General features: G+C 45.8%; 1 protein-coding gene across 1 annotated transcript in view; it reads right to left on the bottom strand.

Moving 5' to 3' along the window:
• The window catches only part of shroom4 (shroom family member 4), a gene marked incomplete at its 5' end in the record, with an annotated part of 57,475 nt that overhangs the window by 19,406 nt on the left and 24,446 nt on the right, over positions 1-13,623 (bottom strand). The gene's annotated exons all lie outside the window — the stretch shown is intronic.

A 13,623-nucleotide genomic window follows, 5' to 3' on the forward strand; every position in this document is an offset into this window, starting at 1 on the left:
TATTTCAGGTAAGTTCAGTGTAGCATGTCATGTTTAAGCCATCTTATTAAGCATGACCTGAAGTCACAAGGCAGAATAGAATAGATAAATATTGTCAAACATAAGGCCCGTGGGCCAAAACTGGCCGTCAAGAGGCTCCAATCCGGCCAAACCACCAGGCAAGTTCGTAAAAACGCGCAGTTTTCTTGACGTTCTACGCCAGAAGACGTCATAATAATTGGCTTCATGTTGACATTGGAGTCATTTCTTTGTAGTAATCGTTTGCTTTTCTGAAAAAAAAAAAAAGACAATTCTTTCATCACGAACACCCGGCGCCACAACAAAGAAAAACGCTAAAACTTTCAAATTAAAGGTTATCATTCCACTACTTTACAGGTGATGAGCGTCCGCTGCATGTGGCCCCTGAACTAGTTGTCTCTAAACGTTTTTGTACAACGTGTGCTGGGTAAGGAAACCTTCTGCGTGCATTTTGCATCGTCAGCATCTTTGTTCATTTTGGAGTCGATCACTCCATCAACACAATTGAAACAAAATCGTTCGCAGTCTTCTGATGGTTCTCTTGTCTTGACCTGTTCATATCTAATTTTGATAATCTTAAAGGAGGCTTAGTCTTAGGTTACCTGAAATAGTAAATTAAAAAAGTTTTCTCAACAACAAAAACACACGTAAAGGATTGTGTGGGGGAAAGAAAAGGTCGCCCTGGAGAGCTATACGTCTCAGAACCACATCGCCCGAAAGGTTCCTGCTTTCGCTTTCTGACACCGTGACCCACTTGGCTACCTGTCCCAGCTGGGCCGCCCCAAGAAAAGTGGAATCACATGAGCTCGGCTTCGTCCAGGAATGGACCGGTGAATGCCAGCGTGTCTTTTGACACGGAGACAAGAGCTAATGGGATAATCGACCGCCGCTACGGCGTCGCTGTGGCTCAAATCAACCAGGAAATTCAATCAAGTCGGCAGGGACACAGCAAGGTTCCCCATGTAGAGTTCTTATGTGCCGAGAGACGTCAGCACGTAGTGGAGCGCGAGACAAGTCCAGAAGAAGAAGAAGAAGAGGAAGAAGACGGACTGCAGCAGCAGGTCAAGGCCAAGAAATTGTGCATTCTCCGTCTTTGCAGCTGTGAATGAGGCTCTATGTAAGGATCTGGAATGTCCCGTCTAATGGTCAGACAGCTGACTGATACCGCAAAGGTCGCCGCGCATAATCTGGGTCTCACACACACACACACACACACACACACACACACACACACACACACACACACACACACACACACACACACACACACACACACACACACACACACACACACACACAGTCTCAATACAGTAGAGTGCAAATGCCAAGACAGACAGACAGACAGGAATCATTGCAAAATATAGAAAATAGAGTGAAATATCAACTCGTTCTACCCTCAAAAATCTGACGTTTCATTGTGACAAGCTGTAAAATGTACTTGACAACAGCTCCCAATGGGGGATTTAGTAGGCTGAAGTATGCAAACTCAATACTTACTGTAGTATTGATTAAATAAATACCCCCCCCCCCCCCCACCTAAAAAAAACCTTACCAGACTCCAGAGGCTGAAGCGTCCACAGTCGAGACTGATTCAAGTTCAAGCATCCTTCAAGTGCAAAAGGCTCCACAGTCTTTCAGACGCACCAACGGCGACAAGCTCAGTAGATTCCCCGGGGGAGGAGTCTCCGCTTCGCAATAAAAAGAGACTTTTCTTTTGTCCCGGAGTCAGTCGAGGCCCGCCGAGAGCAGAGTCCGAGTCCGAGCGCCGACGTCCATCTGGAGGAGGGGAGTCGGTGGCAGGTTCTGAGCAGGAGGGGGGAAAACCCACCGACAGTCCTCACATCCCCTCGCCCTCCTTTTCCTCTCTTCCTCCTCCTCCTCCTCCTCCCTCACTCCTCTCGCTACAAGACAAAACATAACTATTCCTCCCTCCTGCGCTCTCTTTCTCCCTCTCTCTCTCTCTCTCTCTCTCTCTTTCTCATCTCATTCTGTCCCTGCCTCTCTCGCCCGCTCCGAGGCAGGATGTGTGAGTCAGGGAGAGAGGAAGTTTTGTGGAGACCAGATAAAGTGGTGGATGGCTGCTAAAATAATACCCAGAGTTCCACGCTGTTATTGTTTGACGGAGGGGAAAAAAATGTGGCGCTACTTCCTTTTCTGTGCATATATATGTGTGTGTGTGTGTGTGTGTGTGTGTGTGTGTGTGGAAGCGTGTTTGCAGAGACTTGGACAGACGAGGGGGCTTTTCTTTTTTTTTCATACCTTGCCGGAGAAATGAGAAAAACAAAACGTGGTGAAAGAAGGGGAACGCAGGAGAGGATGGGAGGAGAACGCTCAAGTCTGCAGAATGATGAGACAGACGCACAATGAGTGGAGGTGACGGAGGAACCAAACATTGGACTTGTATCATTGTTCTTATCGCCGGGGCGTCGTTCTTTTAGCGCGCTCCTCCGTCACAGGAACACTATCAGAGGATGATGGCTTTGACCACTGGACCCTCAGGCCCTGATAACAGACTCATATTAAACTGTCAGAAAGAGGAAAACTTTATTCACGCTCTTATAAATCCAAGGATTTAGGGTTAGGAAGCATCGAATAGAATGAGATGGAGGCAGATGATCCACTTTTTTGTGGCACCGAGGTGGAGTTCTTCTCTGCTCCATCCTTCAGGATGGAAACTATCACTCCTTCACCAGTGGAGCCCCGCTGCTTTGGCATTCAGGCAATACATGATGGAGTTAATCTTTGGCCTGCTCCCTCCTCTGCAGATTGTAATCCACATGTTTGCCTTGGCACAAGTCCGCACGCCGGATGCCCGTCCTAAAGCAATCCCCCAGTGGGATTTGCACCCAGACCCTCCAGTCGCAAGCTCCCTGCTCTAATCTCACGGCCGCAATACCATGTTCTCTCTTAATTCTCTCTGGACATTTCAACTCACTCAATGGAATTCATCATCATCATGTAAACACACCCACCACTGTACAACCTTTACTATGTCTAAAATAAAAAATGGCGGCTTGAGTGAAACGCAACATTTCCAGCTAACAGTTTTGTAGCGTGACCTGGTCACGCATCTCATGTTTGTTCGCCGCAGCCGATAAAATCTACATGTGACTTTCTCGTCCTTTCTCTCCGAGGGCGAACCGAGGAGGACGCCGGCTACGCAGCGAGGAGCTTCGAGCCGGCCTCGCCGCCGCCGTCTCTGTGTTTGACCCTCAACGCCAGCGAACATTAGGAGGTGTCGGTGTCCCACATTAACGGTGTTAAAGTTTAACCAGCCGCACAACGGCAGACGCTTAATAACATGAGGCCCTCGGCCGGCTTCAAAGGATTTCCTGGAGACTTGTATCTCCTGCAGACTCTGTGAAAGTGTGTGTGTGTGTGTGTGTGTGTGTGTGTGTGTGTGTGTGTGTGTGTGTGTGTGTGTGTGTGTGTGTGTGTGTGTGTGTGTGTGTGTGTGTGTGTGTGTGTGTGTGTGTGTGTGTGTGTGTGTGTGTGTGTGTGTGTGTGTGCCCAAGTGGATTCCTGACATTCCCTGTGTTCTCTTTAAGGGTGAAGGGTTAACTATGCTGGAAAGCCTAAACAACCTCACCTCCTCCCCTTCAACCCTTTGTGCTCGTCTGATTAGGATCTATTTGTTTGCTTTATAGGTCTCCCCGTGTGTGTGTGTGTGTGTGCGCGTGTGTGTGTGTGCGCATCTGCATGCAATCAGACCCCCGTTTGTTTGCCTTGTCGGACCCTCATCTCACTTGATTATGGATTTCTGAACGACAAACTCACTTGTAGACATGCAGTTACTGTTTGGGTGCACACGTGAAAACATGTACTGCTGAGGCTTACACACACACGCACACACACGCACACACAAACACACACACTTTTTGCATACCAGGTAATCAGTACAGTGAGACTAGGCTCATACCAGAGGTCGATGGCAGGAAGGGTGAAGTCCATTTTCAGCCTGCGCGGCACAATGCACTGTTTGTTACTGAGTGTGTGTGTGTGTGTGTGTGTGTGTGTGTGTGTGTGTGTGTGTGTGTGTGTGTGTGTGTGTGTGTGTGTGTGTGTGTGTGTGTGTGTGTGTGTGTGTGTGTGTGTGCAATCAGCCATCTGTTTACAGCCTCAGCTGTCAAGAGCATTTTAAGTAATTTTCCAATAAAATGTGTCATTTACATGCAGCGGGCGGAAAGCTATAGGTCATGTAAAAGAAAATGTTCCTTTCTGCAAAAACATTGGTGGAAGCGTCTGAAAACTACAGATGTTTTTTGGGGGAAATTAATGCGTTAAAGCGTCTAAATGTGACTTGCAATACACTTATACGTACATGAATACCAGCTGTGAAGCATGATGGCCGCTCAAACAGTTTCTCACTTAAAACAAGAAGAGCACGAACATTTCAGCTCACAAAACAGAAATGGGCAAGCGGCTTTGTTTTCTCAAAATTATAGACAGATAATAAATAGAATAACAAATAAATGGTTTTTTTTAATTGTTGACCTCTGCGCACAGGTCTTGAAAATAGCAGCAAACCCTTAATTAAGGTGGAAAGGACCATTAAAATGCCTTTAAATCCACATTGACTGAAAGGACAAACACAAATACAACATTTTAAATTATTATCGATTAGTTGTACAAACATCTTGCGGCTGAATCCTGGCATGTTCCTAAACAAAACCTAAAGTTCTACATATAATATGTCCTTTCATGCAGTGAAGCCAGCAGGGTCATAAAGCACCGGCAGTAAGTGGACTCGGTATTATTTCCTGTTGTAATTTTCTGCTTCAACAGCTTGTGAGTGGTTTAGTTTTCCACGGTGACAGAACGCCATGAAATGTGTGACCGGGTTTAGGTTTGGCGTTCTAAACGGGGAGGAGCGGTGGCCGGTTCGGTAACACTGCGTAACGCCCTGTTGGTGTAGCTGCTGTCGGACGGAGCCGTTTATATCACCCAAGTTGTTGTTTTTTGTTTGGTTTTTATTTTTTTTTTTTTGCTGAAAGAGTAGAAATGTTACGATCTCACCCGACGGCGTCTCGTTCGTACACGATGACCTCCAGGAATCTGTCCGAGAGATGTTGTCCGTGTGTGTGTGTGTGTGTGTGTGTGTGTGTAATGTGTGTGTGGAGTCAGACCAGTGTCATGTATCACGGAGTCACAGTTTAATGGGCCGGTTAATAAAAACCAGGCCAGAGGAGACAGATAAACTGTAGCAGACCACACGTGTGGAGCAGAGCCCCCCCCCACACACACACACACAACCGTAGATGCTTGAACACATGTTGACGCTTCCTTCTTTGCCAAATATCATTTTTTGGGGGGAAAAAACTTGTTATATTATGTGAAATTGATACTATGGAACTCAACGTTTAAAGATATTCCCAATTAAATGCCAAAAAAAGAGCACTGCTGTTTGGAAACGCTTGTAAGAAAATGCTCTAAGACGGTGCAAGATTTCAATTAATCAATTAAAACTCCTTTAAAAAAACAAACATGGACACAGAGGATCAATAGTTATTGATGGTGCATGTGTAACCTCTGAAACGAAAACGTAACCTTAGGAAAACTTGCTCCCCGGGTGGAACTTTTCAAAAATGCCCAAAACTTTTTGAAAACGCTGTTACTGCGCATGAGGAAATAGTTCTTCTGCACATGCGCCGGTAGTTGGACCACAGCAACTATATACCTTATTCTCCTGGGACGTTGTAGTTTTATTTTGACAGTCACCGTGACAACAATCCAACCAGGTTGTCTGTCCACTATGAATGTCCGTGTTCTCCCATTGTTATTGTTTCCAGCGTACAAAAACAAACCACGGCGTGGCCTGGCACGGCAATTACATCGTTTTCAAAATATCGCATCGTAACGTGAAACTTTACTAAAATAAAAACACAATTGTACATTGTAAAATTAATGTGGATTTAAAAAAGAGAAAAAACACGAAAATCATCAGTTACAAGGCTTCAAACTACTAGGTCATGGACTTCTGCATCCTTTCGTAGCAATGACAGGTTGATGCAAAGGGATGAATCTCTGCTCTGCTGATGTATTTTAACAAACCTATTAGGCGGCCATGGATTTGAACTAAACTAAGAATAAGTGCACAATGTGTGACTTTGCTCCATCACACAGGAATTCTATTCAGCTGGGCTTCGGCTTCCGAAGTCACGGTTGACCTGGAGCTTGGCTTTTTCCTTCAAAGGGTTAAATTAGCCACAAATTTTTTATTTTCTTTAAAATAGGATGCCGCCCTCGTAAACTCGCATCACCGTCCACCGAGGCCGCCACCGCCCGCCACCGCAACACAACAACACTCACTCACCGGTCAGTCAATGTTTCACCATAAACAGCATCGTGGCCAAAGGCGAACGCAGACAAGGCTCTAATTAGACCCAGAATGTGTGTGTGTGTGTGTGTGTGTGTGTGTGTGTGTGTGTGTGTGTGTGTGTGTGTGTGTGTGTGTGTGTGTGTGTGTGTGTGTGTGTGTGTGTGTGTGTGTGTGTGTGTGTGTGTGTGTGTGTGTGTGTGTGTGTGTGTGTGTGTGTGAGGAAGAGGTCTAGAGGAATGCCAGGAATGCCTATTGTTCCCGAGTGACAGGGGGCAGACTATTGTGTTTCATGGCTCTTGGCACCGCAGACCTCAGTCTTGCCCGAGTCTCCAGGGGCCATGTGGTTAAAAAAAATCCAAACAACCAGGTGTGTGTGTGTGTGTGTGTGTGTGTGTGCGTATGTGTCTCTACCCCACTTCCACCTGCGGTAAAAAAATCAACACAACCTGGTGTGTGTGTGCCGTCCCGTACGTCGAGAGCGACTTGGCGAAGATCTGGACCGTCTGAGGACAAAAACGCTCTTCCAGGAAGAGACGGGGGGGAAAAAAACTAATGTTTCGAATGAACACGAGCAAACAAGCTGTGAAATTGAGAAGCGCTGCTGAGGCAGCCGGTGTTCGGACTGAGCCAGGAGGACAGGACGGCCCGGGCCGGTAATTCAGCCCGATGTTTAGACTTGAGATTTGTGCTGATAAGTTTAATCCGTGACATCGCCGGGAGTGAAAGAATCACACAGAGAATGGAGCCAGGAGAACACAATACAAAAAGTAAACACTGAAAATTTGTCTCTCTCTTTTTTTTTTCTTTTGAAGAGGTATTCAAAGTGTGGCGCCGGCATCCCATGGGGGGGTGCCAGAGAGCATCATGGGGATTGAATCTAGGGGCCAGGAGATTCCTTGTACGAGCATGGTCACTTTCCTTTTAACTTGTGAGACGCAAAAACGTTTGTGAAACAAAAACAATGAGTTTTCACATGAAACGCTGTTTGAATAACTCCTAGTTCTGTTATTAGTACTATTACCATTACCTTTGGAAAAACAGACACATTTTCTAATTGTGACCTTAAAACTCAAGCAAAAAAAAACAAAAAAAACAACTGTACTTTTGGGTAATAATTGAAAAGCTTAAGCACATTCACTTATTGTTTAAATATTTTAGTGTTTTACCTCGTTAATTTGCTATTTTATTGTATAATTCTTGCATTTAAAGTGGCGATTTGAGAGTCCTTAATGCTTGACTTCTGCTTAAATGGTCAAAAGTTGGAACAAGACACTGAAATCTCAAAATAAAACGTTTCCATGTATGAACAGGCTTGTTTTTTTGTTTTTTTTTCTTCTTTTAGGTCAAAAAGCCGATGCTTGCCGAGTTTCGACTGCGACAGACAGCTGCTGTTATTTCCTTTGACTGCCTGGCTCAAGGGCTCATGTTCATATCAAAGTCAGGGGATTGTGTCAGAACACATTAACTTTACGTCTCGCCAAAGTACCTGAAAGCAAATCCCACAAACGCCTCCCTCTACACCCACTTTCCCTGCTCCCACCCTTTCATCTGGCTCTTCCTCCGCCCAGTTGGCACAAACAAGTGTTTAGGCATCGCGCAGCGGCGATGAGAGAGCGCGCCGGGATGAAAGAACTTTGTCATCAAGCCCTGTTTACGCCGACGAGAACATCAAACACGATATGAGCCCGGCTTGTAATTAGGATTTGAATTTCCTCGCGCCGCTCACTGCGAGCGAGACGGGGATGCCACGTACGTGCCCGACTCGGACCGACTCTGTGGGACGCTTCCTGTCCTGTCCACGCCGGGACACCTTAGAACCGGCGGGAAAAGTGACAACGGCAATGCAAACGGATTACGGATTAGCTGGAATCTTGTTTTCAACATTAAAAGAGCCAAATGTGACAAATGCTCAACAAAACCCATTATTTAAAGTTGGAAATCCTTTGATTAAGACCTTATAAGATCAACACGTCTAAAGAGCAGCGTCCTCGTCCATCAGCGGCTGCAGATAAACTGTTTAGTCTTTGTGCCCATTTAAAACTGCGTCTTTTCACACAGAAATTCGCCGAAGCGTTGGACAGGAAGTAGGAAGAGGAAGCTCTGGGACAAAGAGGAAATGATGCGAAAGTTGAGGAATGTGCACTCCGATCTTTCACGGCCGCCCGCTAAGAAATACTCACACACACACACACACACACACACACACAACACACACACGGTACAGTCAGATCTAACAGAAGGTCGGTGAAAACAGGAAGTACTATAGAAGAAACATTTCCAGGTCGAGCCAACAAAACATCCACCGCATTCTTTCCCCTTCCAGAAATATATTGGAAAAATCATCAGTTCAACAATCAAATCCAGTTTGTAAAGAGACCAAAATACTCCACCAGGGCGGAGGCTGGAAAACGTAAAACTGGAAAACTTATCAGAGCTGATGAAGGCTGAAAAGATGTCTTTTTTTTTTTCTTTTTTTTTTGGTTCCATTGTTTTGGAGAAATATGCATCAATGAGCAATTCTTCCAGCGTGTGAACACTTTACAAAATAACTTGGATGATGGAATAAACCAAAGGTGCAATCATTGGTCGCGTTAGAGCAGCGCTTTCTAGCTCATGTGTCGTGTTTTTAATAGGCTCCAGGTTCTGTTGCCACAGAAGACCCGGGTTTCCAAAGACGGATGGACGGACGGACATAAATATAACAAAAACCGAAACTCCAACCGACAAAGCAGAACTACTACTATTACTTACATAACGTGAACGTGACCTGTGAGGTCTGGTAACTTCGCTGACTTCAGGTTCAATGTTTTGCTCCACGAGGCCAAGAGTCATAAATGTTGTGGAGTATACACAGTATACAGCTCCGCAGGGGATTTCATAGGAAAACCTTTTTGGCTTGCGATGGCAGGAGAACGCTCAGGTGGACCAACGACCAAGGCTGCGTTCCAATAAGCTTCCCAAGCCAGCGCTCCCGGCTCCTCCACATGGAATCCAACCCTTGTTAATGTCATGGAGGCACACCTGCGCATTCCCTCCTTTGACGTGAGTTCAAAGTTGTGTAATTACATTCATTTATTCAATATACAGGAGTTGTTTTTTTGTCCTCTGAAAGACAATCTTTCAGTCTGTTTTTGCGCATGACTGATGTCTTAATGAGGAGACTGACACAACACCAGTCAACACCAGCGCAGGTCCTTTCAGCCGGCTCGTTAAAACTCCTATAAAACATCTCTCCTGATATAAAATCTAAAACGGACAGAAACACACTGCCGTCTTACCCTCCACCGGCCAGGCCAGTAAATTCCTGCGGTTGGCCGAATTTAGCCTCCAGGCCTTTTCTTTGGCCGACTGTCCTTTCAGCAGCCGAGCACAAAGCCAGCGAGCCTCAGCTGAATATATTTAACTGAAAACAGCCAACGGGGGGTGAAAAAGACTCAGAGGCTGATAAAAACGAGAAGGACATTTTATTAGACGCGGAGAACAAATCAAAAGCTGAAAATTTGCGAGCTTCAGCGCCGTGTTATTGACTTGCAATGGAGACCGGTCGCACATAACACACACGTCAATAAATCAGACGCAAGCCCCCCCCCCCGTGTCCCACGGCGAGGAGAAAAAGTTGCACAAAAGCACCATTTAAAAAAAAAACATCTCTCCTCGCCAACTTGCCACATTTCCTTCCTCTGCCCTTACATCATATAATTAAATCTATGTACATTTTTCCTTCCCCACTGCATCAGCTGAAAAGACCATTTATTCAGCAGTGAACAGGGGGAACCCCGGCGAGACGTTTCCTGACGTCTCCAAGACAAACGTACGGAGTGCGTGAAAATCCATGGAGCTGCTCCCCCCATCTCAGTTAATTGAGCTCGGAATAACAGCGGAGGATTCTTTATTTTTTTCACCCTGCGATACACGCAAAACACAGAAAGACGTGCACAAGGTGAGGCTTCGCCGATTTGGCAGAAACGGCGGAAGGTGTTGGCATCGTGGAAGATGACGTAGTCGGTGGTGACTCTATCTGGGGACAATGGTGGCGTAGAGTGACAGGACGAGAGAGGCCTGTCCCACAACAAACAAGATCACCAAAACGTGTCTCTCAGGACCTCGTCCACACGAGGCAAATGAATCTTCCGTCCTCTAGACACGATGCAGTGCATATGCCAGGCCTTTAGGGGGCGCTGTGACGACCTGGAGCTTGTAGTCCACCATTGTTGTTCATGTTACGCCACAGAGCGGGATGCAGTGGGGAGGCGTGACGTCGCCGTTTTCGGCAAATGTGCGTCTTTGTCCGTCCACACCTCAAACCCAAGCCAGCGTTTTAAAATGTCCAAACTCTGGACCCCGTTTTAAAAAAAAACTAAATTAATAAAATGTTTTCGGGGCTATTAAAACACTACACCGTGTGGAGGATCAGCCATAAACAACGCGTTTACATGAGTCGGCGTTCTCGTTTGACACTGTATATGTCTTGGATTAATGTATCTAATGTCAAAATCCACCAAATGAACCAGCTGACACTGCAAAAACTCTGCTGATGAATTAACTACCAAGAGGTTTTGGTTGGGTAACTTGTTCCCTACACACTCGCATTCAAGCCAAACTGTGTATGCCCATAAAGCCGCTTCCATCACACACCCAAAGAACACGACACACCGTGGCACGCCTTCACACATTCCTAATAAAGACCTATAAAGAAACACGGATGTCCATCCATTCACACGCCACTGCCGCACCAACAGTCCCCTTGTGTTATTAAAAGAGGTGGTAACGACGGCTGGCTTTGGACGAAGGACCTTTTTTTTTTTTTCCCCCACTGGTAAAAACTATACAAGAAGAGCCAAGTGTGAAAATGCTCGCATTTCATCATCTGCAAGCGAGCTGCAGCTTTGTGTGTGTTTTTGGCACCACCCTCCAGAGGGTTCCTTGTTCCGACGGTAATGGCTGAAAGCGGGCTGGCAGGCGCTGCGAGGCGGCTGGCGCGGAGTCAGGAAGTGTGACACCTCGTGCGGAGGCCCGCGATTGGTCCTCGGTGTCATTAACCGCTCAATCAGGGAGCGCTGGATTTATGTGCAGATGGCAGAAACAAAGAAAAGTGCAGCCAAACTACATATAATGGCTCTTCCTGGACACGGACGCGGTGAATGGGGACAAAAAAAACTAAAAAAAAACGTATGTAGAAACGTTCAATCACTCACGGAAACATGCGACTGAGGCCTTTTCACACAGACGCTTGGCTTGACGGGCTCTCGCCCATGTAGGGATTTACCGTTTTCACTGGAGCATTGGTGCGTTTACTCATGGGAACAATTGAGTACAAATGCTGCACTGCTAGTGGATGTTGTGTGTGGTGAATATTTATGTTTGTCATCAAATAATGCAAGTGTGGAAAAACAGATGATTGACTGTAGCACGGTTAATGATTGGTCGGATGGATGAATGATTGGTTGTAGCATGGTTACTGGTTGGTTGGGTGTATGGATGGATGGATGGATGGATGGATGGATGGATGGATGGATGGATGATTGTAGCACGGTTAATGATTAGTCAGATGGATGGATGATGATTGTAGCATGGTTACTGGTTGGTTGGGTGTATAGATGGATGGATGGATGGATGATTGTAGCACGGTTAATGATTAGTCAGATGGATGGATGATGATTGTAGCATGGTTACTGGTTGGTTGGGTGTATAGATGGATGGATGGATGGATGGATGGATGGATGATTGTAGCACGGTTAATGATTAGTCAGATGGATGGATGATGATTGTAGCATGGTTACTGGTTGGTTGGGTGTATAGATGGATGGATGGATGGATGGATAATTGTAGCACGGTAATGATTAGTCGGATGGATTGATGGATGGATGATGATGATTGTAGCATGGTTAATGGTTGGTTGGGTGTATAGATTCATGGATGGATGGATGGATGGATGGATGGATGGATGGATGGATGGATGGATGGATGGTTGTAGCATGGTTAATGATTGGTTGGGTGTATAGGTTGATGGATGGATGGATGGATGATTGTAGCACAGTTAATGGTTGGTCCAATGGATGGATGGATGGATGGATGGATGGTAAATATTAAAGCTACTTTGACAGTCTGACAACTTATAAAAACAGCAAAAGGTGATCTGCTCCTGAAAGAGTCACTTGTTACATGTGACACACACACACACACACACACACACACACACACACACACACACACACACACACACACACACACACACACACACACACACACACACACACACACACACACACACACACACACACACACACACACACACACACACACACACACACACACTGGGAAAGCCCCTGTAAGTCAGGCATGCAACACATTCCAGACGCTGACACCCACACACACACACACACACACACACACAGGCTAAGCATTCCTGGGAGTGTTTCAGTCGTCCCTCCCCAGTGTGGATTTACTGGGTGCGTGGAGAAGACAGTGTTGTCCATGTCTCACAGCATTAGACAGGGGTCCACTTCTCCACAGGAACAGGAGCGGAGAAAAGAAAAGAAAAAAGAAAACATAGAGGTTGGCCGTGCTGGACGCCTTCTCTGGTTTTCAAGGCCGAGGACGAGACGCTCCGCATGCCGAACATCTGTCCCGAGTCGTCCGGGGAGACCGAGTTAATGGCTGTAACACCCGTGAAATCTTCCACGGTGGTTGTAGGTCTCAATCAGGATGGGAGTAATGAAAGGTTTCATTGTCGGCGTGACAGTGAATTGATATAAAAAACACAGAATGAATGGAAAAAGTGAAGCTTTTCTTTGCCTACATGCAGAGTTTGTTTTGGGTTTTTTTTTTTAGATCTGGGTTGCATTTCAGCCTTCATCCACTAAGTGGCAACAGTACAAGGTACAAAGAGTGGCCAGGAATCCCTGGTACTGGAATCCATCTGCAATTTAACACGGAAAACAAGCCACAGCGCTGAAAAACAAACTCCCAAAATCCCAAACTACCTGAATTAAAATCAACATATTAAAATAAACTAAGAACATCCATTTCTTTATATAGTTCCACAAAAAGAAGTGGTCTGGTTTTCTACCTTTTGCTTGCCACCGTGGCAAATTTCAGGTTTTTCCCTTTCAGACTCATTTAAAAGAAACACGTGTTGATATTTTACATTTGTCTTCATGAAAATCGGTCAATGATCATAAGATCTCCGTGAAGGAAACTCCACAATCAAACTGCTCAATCAGACTTTCACAAGCTCCAGGATCCATCAGCTTCCCTTTCTCGAACACCGCCAAAGGATAAAGTCG

This window comes from Lipophrys pholis (assembly GCF_963383615.2).
Source record: "Lipophrys pholis genome assembly, chromosome: 18".
Lineage (NCBI taxonomy): Eukaryota > Metazoa > Chordata > Actinopteri > Blenniiformes > Blenniidae > Lipophrys > Lipophrys pholis.